General features: G+C 39.5%; 1 non-coding gene across 1 annotated transcript; it reads left to right on the forward strand.

The window, feature by feature from the left end:
• Positions 1-8136: 8136 nt before the first annotated feature.
• Positions 8137-8240, forward strand: LOC123324933. The gene has a single exon (XR_006540111.1). It is a non-coding gene; the product is annotated as a U6 spliceosomal RNA (small nuclear RNA).
• Positions 8241-10147: the final 1907 nt, after the last annotated feature.

Consider the following 10147-nt stretch of genomic DNA (forward strand, 5'->3'; position numbering starts at 1 on the left):
TGTCTTTTTTCCACTGGACATTCTTTCCTGCTTTGTCGAAGATTAGTTGACATAGAGTTGAGGGTCCATTTCTGGGTTCTCTGTTCTGTTCCATTGAGCTGTGTGTCTGTTTTTGTGCCAGTACCATACTGTCTTGATGATGACAGCTTTGTAATAGAGCTTGAAGTCTGGAATTGTGATGCCACTAGCTTTGCTTTTCTTTTTCAACATTGCTTTGGCTACTCAGGGTCTTTTCTAGCTCCATACAAATTTTAGGATTATTTGTTCCATTTCTTTGAAAAAAGTTGGTATTTTGATGGGGATTGCATTGAATGTGTAGATTGCTCTAGGTAGGATTGACATCTTCACAATATTTGTTCTTCCAATCCATGAGCATGGAATGTTTTTCCATTTCTTTGTGTCTTCCTCAATTTCCTTCAGGACTATTTGTAGTTTTCTGAGTACAGATTCTTTGCCTCTTTGGTTAGATTTATTCCTAGGTATCATATGGTTTTGGGTGCATTTGTAAATGGAATCAACTCCTTAATTTCTCTTTCTTCTGTCTTGGTGGTGGTGTATAGAAATGCCACTGATTTCTGTGCATTGATTTTATATCCTGCTACTTTACTGAATTTTTGTATGAGTTCTAGCAGTTTTGGGGGGAGTCTTTTGGGTTTTCCACATAAAGTATCATATCATCTACAAAGAGTGAGAGTTTGACTCCTTCTTTGCCAATTCGGATGTGTTTTATTTCTTTTTGTTGTCTGATTGCTGTGGCTAGGACTTCTAAAACTATGTGGAATAGCAGTGGTGATAGTGGACATCCCTGCCATGTTCCTGACCTTAGGGGGAAAGCTCTCAGTTTTTCCCCATTGAGAATATTTGCTGTGGGTTTTTCATAGATGGCTTTTATGATATTGAGGTATGTACCCTCTATCCCTATACTCTGAAGAGTTTTGATCAAGTAAGGATGCCATACTTTGTCAGATGTTTTTTCTGCATCTATTGAGAGGATCATATGGTTCTTTTTCTTTCTTTGATTAGTGTATTGTATCACATTGATTGATTTGTGGATGTTGAACCAACCTTGCAGCCCAGGGATAAATCCCACTTGGTCGTGGTGAATAATCCTTTTAATGTACTGTTGGATCCTATTAGCTAGTATTTTGGTGAGAATTTTTGCATCCATGTTCATCAAGAACATCCATTTCATTGGCAGGCTGTTCTTGCTGATCTTCTGGGGGAGGGGCCTGTTGCCATGGTTCCCAAATGTCTTTGCCTGAGGCGGAATTGCCCCGCCCTTGCCAGCTCTGGGCTAAGCCATCTGTTTGGGTTTGCTCTCGGGAGCTTTTGTTCCCTGCAGGCTTTCCCTACAGCTTTGGAGGACGAGAGTGAAAATGGGGGCCTCCGAATCTCCGCCCTGGAGGAGCGGAGAACTCAGGGCCCCACTCCTCAGTGCACCCCAGAGAAAAGCAGTCAATCACTCCCTCTCCCTGATCTCCAGCCTTACACTGTGCTCACCCGGCCTGTGATCGATCATTTCTATCTCTGGCACACGACCCCATGTGGAGTCTCCAAACACAGCAGAGTCCTGTGGTGCGCTCCGGCGCCGCTCCTCCCCGGGGGTGGAAGGGGAGTCTCCCTGGATCTGCCGCTTGTTGGGTGCCTGCTGGAAGGGCAGTGGCCCGACTGTGTTGTGGATCACAGTTTATGGCAACCCCGAGCTGAGAGCCCACTCGTTGGCTCCGTCTCTGCAGCTGGCTTCCCCACTCCGATACCTGGGAGCTCTGCTGCACTCAGGCGCCCCCAGTCTTTCTGTGACCCCGAGGGTCCTGAGATCACACTGTCCCAGCAAGGGTTCCATCCCCTGCTTAGCCACTGGAGCGACGTCCCTCAGCGGAGCAGATTTCTAAAAGTTCTGATTTTGTGCTCCGCGGCTCTATCACTTGCCGGTAGCAGCTGATGGGGGCTCTATCCCCCGCTGTCTATCTTCCCGAATATCACCTCGGATTCACTTCTCTGCACGTCCTACCTTCCAGAAAGTGGTCACTTTTCTGTTCAGAGAGTTGCTGCTATTATGTTCTTCAATCTCCTGTTGAGTTCATAGGTGTTCAGAATGGTTTGATCCCTGTCTAGCTGAATTCCTGGGACCAGACAAAATTTAGGTCTCCTACTCCTCCGCCATCTTGCTCCTCCCTCCCGACCCATTCATTGTTTACTAGCACAACCTCCATGTATTTGTGCTCTTTCCAGATTTTTTCTTGTGATTGATTTCTAGTTTCATAGTGTTATGGGTGGAAAAGACTGTTGGTGTGACTTCAATCTTTTTTAATTCATTAAGACTTTTTTGTGGCTTAATATATGATCTGTTCTGGAGAATGTTCCATGTGTATTTGAAAAAAATGTGTATTCTGTTTTAGGATAGAATGTTCTGAACATACCTTTTAGATAGATCCACCTAATGTGGTCTAATATGTCATTCATAGCCAATATTTCCTTGTTGGTTTTCTGTTTAGATGATCTATTCATTTATGTAAGTGAGGTGTTAAGTCCTCTACTATTATTGTGTTACTCTCAATTACTTCCTTTGTTATTAGCTGCTTTATGTATTTGTGTGCTTCCATGTTGGTTGCATAAATATTTATAATTGTTAATTTTCTTGTTGGGTTGTTCCCTATTTGATTATATAGCATCCTTCTTTGTCTTTTATTATAGTCTTTCTTGTAAACTCTATTTTGTCTGATATAGGTTTTGCTACCCTGGGTTTCTTTTCACTTCCATTTGCTTGATAAATGCTTTTCCATCCCCTCACTTTCAATCTGCATGTGTCCTTAAGTCTGAAATGAGTCTCTTATAGGCTTTTTATTCATTCTGTCATCCTATATCTTTTGATTGGAGCATTTAATCCATTTACATTCAAAGTAATTATTGATAGGCAGTTACTTATTGCCACTTTTTTCTTGTATGCTTGTTTTCATAGTTCTTATTTCCTTTCTTGCTCTCTTCTCTTATAATTTGTTGGCTTTTATGATATACTTAGATTTCTTTCTCTTTAGTTCTTGCATATCTATTACTGGTTTTTGATTTGTGGTTACCATTAGGTTTATATATAATATCTTATGCAAATAGCAGTCTATGTTAAGTTGATGACATATGTTTGAATCGTTTTTTATTTCCCCCACTGCGTTTTGGCTATATGGTGTCATACTTTACATCCTTTTATTTTGTGAATCCCTGAACTGGTTTTTATAGATATACTTAATTTCATTGCTTTAGTGCTTCCTACTTTCCTTATTTATGGTCTTTTCTTTCCACTCAGAGTCCCTCTAACATTTCTTGTAGGGCTGGTTTAGTGGTCATGAATTCCTTTAACTTTTGTTTGTCTGGGAAACTCTTTATCTCTCCTATTCTGAATTACAGCTTGCTGAATAGAGTATTCTTGACTGTAGATTTTTCCCTCAGCACTTTGACTATATAATGCCACTCTCTTCTGACCTGCAAAGTTTTTGTTGAAAATCAATGGATAACCTTATGGGGTCTCCCCTGTATGTAACTGTTTTCTTTTCTCTTGCTGCCCTTTTTAAAATTCTCTCTTTATCACTACTTTTTGCCATTTTAATTACAATGTGTCTTGGTATGGACCTCCTTGGGTTGATTTTGTTGAGGGCTATCTTTGCCTCCTGGATCTGGATTTGTTTCCTTCTTTAAGAAGTTTTAGCTATTATTTCTTCAAATTTTCAGCCCCCTTTTCTCTGTCTTCTTTTTCTGGAATCCTTATATAGCAAATGTTATTATGCTTGATTCTGGCCCTGAGTTCTCTTACTCTATTTTCATTTTTTTCTCTCTCCTCTTTGTAACTTGATTGCTGTCCTCCAGGTCACCAATTCATTTTTCTGATTAGTCTATTTATTCCATATGGTGTGTGTGTGTGTATAATATTTTTAGACAAAGACAGTGAGTATGGGGGTGGTGGGGCAGGGAGGGGCAGAGGTAGAGAGGGAATCTAAAGCAGGCTCCACACCCAGTTCAGAGCCCAGTGTGGGGCTCAATTTCACGACCCTGAGAGCATGACCTGAGCCAAAATTAAGGGTCAGACACTTAACCAACTGAACCACCCAGGTGCCCCAGTATGGTTATTTTTATTTTTTTTTTTTTTTTAAAGATTTTTATTTATTTATTTGAGACAGAGAGAATGAGAGAGACAGAGAGCACATGAGAGGGGGGAGGGTCAGAGGGAGAAGCAGGCTCCCTGCCGAGCAGGGAGCCCGATGCGGGACTCGATCCAGGGACTCCAGGATCATGACCTGAGCCGAAGGCAGTTGCTTAACCAACTGAGCCACCCAGGCGCCCCATGTATGGTTATTTTTAATTTCAGTTGTTGAATTCTTCATCTCTGACTGATTCTTTTTTATATTTTCTATCTCTTTGTTGAGGGTTTCACTGAGGTCCTCTACTCTTTTCCCAACTTCCCTGAGTATCTTTTTGACCATTACTTTAAATTCTCTCTCAGGCATATTACTTATTTCCATTTCATTTAGTTCTCTTGCTGTGAATTTGTCCTGTTCTTTAATTTGGGACCTGTTCCTCTGTTTCCTCATTTGTCTAACTCTGTGTCTAACTCTGTGTCATTCTGTTAATGTTAGGAAAGTTAAGTGTTAGGAAAGTCAGCTACATCACTGCTCTTGAAAGTAGTGGCCTTGGGGCGCCTGGGTGGCTCAGTTGGTTGAGCGACTGCCTTCAGCTCGGGTCATGATCCCGGGGTCCTGGGATCGAGTCCCGCATCGGGCTCCCTGCTCCGCGGGGAGCCTGCTTCTCCCTCTCCCACTCCCCCTGCTTGTGTTCCCTCTCTCTCTGTGTCTCTCTCTGTCAAATAAATAAATAAAATCTTTAAAAAAAAAAAAGAAAGTAGTGGCCTTATGAAGAAGAGGTCCTGTCATGCCCTGCAATGCAATGTCCCTTGTTCACCAGAACCTGGCACTTCTGGGGTGTCTCCTATGTGTGTTGTGAGCACCCTACTATTGTAGCTGGGCTGCATTTGCCTTCAGTCACCTACAGTGGCTCTCTTTGCCCATTGTGGGCAGGGTTCATTCCCTGTGTTAGTGGACTGGTCTGGGGCCACCTTGGTCTTAAGTTGAGTCAGGTCAGGCATTTGCCCCAGATGCAGTAGCACTGGACTGCAGGGTGCTTTCCCTATGTTGTCCCCTGAGAATCTTACATTGGTGGGTGGGGCTGGCAGTCAGACCAGGTATCTTCCCTTAGTGCACTGCTGGGGCTCCAGTTGGTCTGGCATGTGTGGTTACCTTCCCATCTCCCCAGGGCCATAGTAATTTTGGAGTAGTGCTGGCCCCTGTTGTGGCTGCTAACTGCCAGGCTTGTGGTACCACTTTGGGTGGGCTCAGGCCAAGGTTGAATTAGGGGAGAAGTCTGCAGGAAAACATAGGGGTGGGTGCCTAGTGCCAGCAAAGTCAGTGCTGGCCTGCTGTGAGAGGAAACCTGCACTGCCTGGGAAAACTGACAAGGCCCACTGGGTCTGAGAGGGTAGATTCACAGAAGCACACAGGGCACGGCATGCTGTTAGCAAACTAGGTGGAGAATGTTGGTGCTGTACTGGTTCCCACAGGTGTTCATGTATCCAGGTTGGGGGATGGGGGAGGGAAATGGTGCCAACCAGCTCTTTTGTTCTTAGAGAAGTCTCCTGAAGATTCCTGCCCCTCCATCACATGCTCGGAGATTAGTAAATAAATCTTGCCATATACCCCAGGTGTTTTTCAACAGCTGCTTTTATGCTATATCCCAGGGGGCTGTTTGTTGTGTTGACCCTTTAAGGGTGAGGCCTCTGCCTTCCGGGGCCAAACCCATTGTTTTTTAAAGTTGCAGGTGTTAAGTCCTACTGATTGTTCACCCCTCTGGTTTTCAAAGACAAATGTTAGGGGGATTCACCTTCCTCAAGTGTGTTTCCCGTTGCCTGGAGCATCTAGTCTTCTCCCCTCTCTACATCCACTGTGTCCCTCTCACATACAGTCCCTATTTGGCTCGTGACCTTGTCTCCTCCCTTCCTATCTTCTTTGATGTGGCCTCTTCTCTACATTTAGCTGTGGAGGGTCTACTATGCCAGACTTTGGGTCATTTTCTGGGTTATTTATTCTGATGTGGGTGTTATCTAGTTGTACCCATGGGATGAGGTGATTGTAGGATCCTCTTACTCTGCCTTCTTCCCCGTAAGTCCATAAATGAATTTTGTTTTGAACTTTATATAAATGTTATTAAATAGTATCTTTTGAGTGTCTGACTTCTTTTAGCCAATATTGTACTTGAGATTAATACATGTTGTAAAAAAAAAAGAGAAAGAGAGATTAATACATGTTGTACAGTGGGTTGATTCATTTTCATTATGTGTTGTATTCTCTTATATAAAATACACCTCAGTTTATCCATTCAGCTATTGATGGAAGTTGATTGTTTTAAGTTGAGAGCTATGATGAATAACAGCATTATGAACATTCTTGTAAATATCTTATGTGCATATAGGGACACATTTTTTAAAATATAAATAGGGATAGGATTTCTGGGTCATAGAGTATGTGTAAGGTCAGAATTAGTGGAGAGATTAAACTAAACCATTTTCCATAGGGTTTGTATAACTATACACTTTCACAAGCAATATATGAATGAATTCCAGTTTCTCCACACCCTGGCCCAAACTTGGTATTTTAAAAAATGTTATGTCAATCTAGTATGTGTGTTTTATAGTACAACTTAACTTTTTTCTAAGTTCCTTATACCATGTTGATCCAGTTTCTGGTTTATTTGCTTCATTTCTGCCATTATATCTTATGTGCCATTACTCCTAATGGGCTTATAAGTTTTTACAGATTATCTTACTGTTATTTATTAGGGTTGCAGCAAGGAATGGAGTTATATGTATGTGTACAATCACTAGTTTTTCACTAGACATCCATGTGATCCATTTTCCATTTTAAAAAGCAATAAAATGCACTTACCTAAAAAAATTATCATTCTCAAAATGAATACTTTTTATATTCAAATGGAGTACTTATCAGTAAATATACCTTTCCCTTCTTGGTCTAGTAAGGTCCATTATATTAGGTAGAAATAGTTAAACTTACTATATTTTAGTTACTCTAATTTTTTAAGCTTATTTTAGTCTATGTGGTTTCCCTGCCACCCACCCATAAGATTATAACAGTATTTTAAATTTAGAAACTCAAGAACTTGATAATGTTATGTTTCTTGTTGCTAATTTTATGATAACTACAGTTTATTCTTAAATGCAATAAAATCCTTCCAGTTTAATTCTCTAACCATACAAATATAGTATATTGAGTAAATAAAAAACAGTTTCTTGATTTATGGAAATTCCAGTTTAATCATTTCTAAATTTAGAGCCTACTTTTGAGGACCATACCAGATAATTTATGACTTAGTTTTAAAAAGTATGATCCTTAGTTTGACAATAAAATTTTCTGGTAAATAAAACAATTAGGTAACTGGACATACTAAAAAATCATCTCGACATTTTAATAAAACCCAATTTTAAGCACTTCTCAGTTATATATTTTAAAGATACCCCAGATTCTATCTAGCCATGGAGTTTTCTTTATGGATAAGTACATGGGAAATAGTTGCTGTATCTTTACAGTAGGCCTTCTTTAGTAGATAGCATTAATAAGAAATAGGATATTTCTTTTTAGAGGGTTGAGGTAAGTTATTGAAGACCAGACCCTACTTCTTATTCCTCTTCCTACAGATTTGAGTCAACAAACAAAGTAAATAAGATAATAATTTTATGAATTACCAAGCAAATTCCCAATACTCAATATTCCAAGTGCAGAGTTTCCTGATACCTGGTGGTATCAGGGAAAACAGTTCAGGTAAGAGGCCTAAATGAGAGAGAATAAATGTATCTGGAAGACAGGCTTGAGTTCATTTTTATGAGCAGCAGCATGAAACAAGTATGACCAAAATTCTTTAAGGGATAATTATTTTTATGGGAGTTGGGGGGAGGAGGAGAGAGAACACAGAATGCATGATCATGGCTTCACTAGTGATATGGTCTACTAGTAATACACAGAATGATGAGTATATAGAAATTGAGGACAAACAAATTCATCAGTTTATTTCCTGGGGGGTGGGGTGGTGCTTGCTTCAGCACATATACTAAAATTGGAACGATACAGAGAAGATTAGCATGACCCCTCTGCTAGGATGACATGCAAATTTGTGAAGCATTCCATATTTTTGTCCCGGTTTGGGCTCCTTGTTCAGCAGGGAACCTGCTTCTCCTTCTGCTTGCTGCTCCCCCTGCATATGTGTGCTCTCTTTCTCTCTCTCTGACAAATAAAAAAAAAAAAATCTTAAAAAAAAAATTTCCTGGGAGAGTAGTGATGGGTAGAACATCAAAAGTGTTTTTCAATTATTTCCTCCAAATGAGAAGAGGTGTATTAATTTGCTAGGGCTGCCATAACAAAATACCACAGAGCAGGTTGCTTAAACACAGTTCTGGAGACTGGAAGTTCAAGATCAAGGTGTTGGCAGGTTTCATTTCCTCTGAGGCCACTCTCCTTGGCTTGCAGATAATTGCCTTCACCACTTTTACATGACCTCGTCCCTGGGTGTGGACATCCCTGGTATCTCTTCAACTCTATAAGGACACAAGTCAGATTGAATTAAAGCTCATCCATCTGACCTCATTTAACCTTAATTACCTCTTTAAAAGGTGTATGTTTAAATACAATCATTGTCTAAGATACTGGGGGTTAGAACCTAAACATATGAATTTGGTGGAGGTGGTGAGGGACACAACATAGTCCATAACAACGAGGTAGAATTTTGGATACCTGCCACCTAATGTAATACTAATTGGAATGCATGCCTCAGTTGAATGTATTCAACAGTTACATGCAGTTTTATGCAACTGGTTGTATTCCTTTTATCAATAAATCACTCTGAAAGAGAAAGCATAGTACAATTTATGGCTAATTAAATTTTTTCTAATGTTAAACTGTGGAGGTACAGAAGAGATTAGAGACACAATTCCCATTGGGCAAAAATAAGTGTAGAATATTTTTAACCCCATCTGATATATAGTAAATACTAATATTTATATTTTTATTGATAATGAGATAAAAAAAGGTAGAAAAATCAAGGTGGTATAATAAGAATCTTATTTATTCTACTTAAAATCTCTACCAGATATCCCATACGCACTTCAAACTCATCAATTTCCATTTATACCGTGGTTGCTCCTAAATTTGATTTCTTGAGAATGCCTGGAAAACCTAGGAGCCCTTGTTAACTTCTCATTCACAATTCCAGTCACCAAACCCTTTATATTCTACCTCTCAAAACCTGTCATACGTATGTTCCTTTATTTTCATGCCACTGTTTGTCACTGTTTAGTTATATACGTATGTGTATTTTAACCTGCTTTACTGCATTATTTCCTTAGCTGTTATACCAACCTCCATCTTTACTACCATTATACCAATTTCCTAATTTGTTTTCAGTGAGATCTTTGTGAAATAGAAACCTGATAACAAAACAATTAAAATTTTTCCTGTCCTCATCACCTGCAAGATACAGTTGAAACTCTTCCTGAGGACATACATATTTTGTCACCTTGCACCCTGTCTACATTTCTGACCCTTGTTGTGGCCAAATATCCACCATGCATATATTCAAGAATATTAAAATTTTTCATAGATTGGATCATTAAGTTTTATATGTTAATTACTCTGTCAGGAAATACACCTATTCTTGTGTTCCATCCTGGCTGTCTCTTCCTTGACCTTCAGACTGAAATAGTTTCCTCTTCATAGGAAATCATTCCTATTATGTACCCCTTTCTTTAGGACTTTAGTACTTGCCTACTTTACTGCTATAGCAACCCATGTATATAGCTCGATAGGATTAATACTACCATAATCATTCGTTCACTTGTCTGCATCCTTGTGTAGAATATTTATTCCTTGGACTTAGTATTAATATTTGCTGTTTTTGTTTTCTTACATTAATCTTTTTTCCTTTTTTATAAATTAAAAAAGCAATTAATATTTGGCAAGAGAAGACTTGGAAAACTTGTTTCCTTGAACAAAAACAATCTTAGTTCTACTGAATGATAAAAGCTTAAAATCTAGGTTACAAGATT

Source organism: Neomonachus schauinslandi, chromosome 5 (assembly GCF_002201575.2).
Source record: "Neomonachus schauinslandi chromosome 5, ASM220157v2, whole genome shotgun sequence".
Lineage (NCBI taxonomy): Eukaryota > Metazoa > Chordata > Mammalia > Carnivora > Phocidae > Neomonachus > Neomonachus schauinslandi.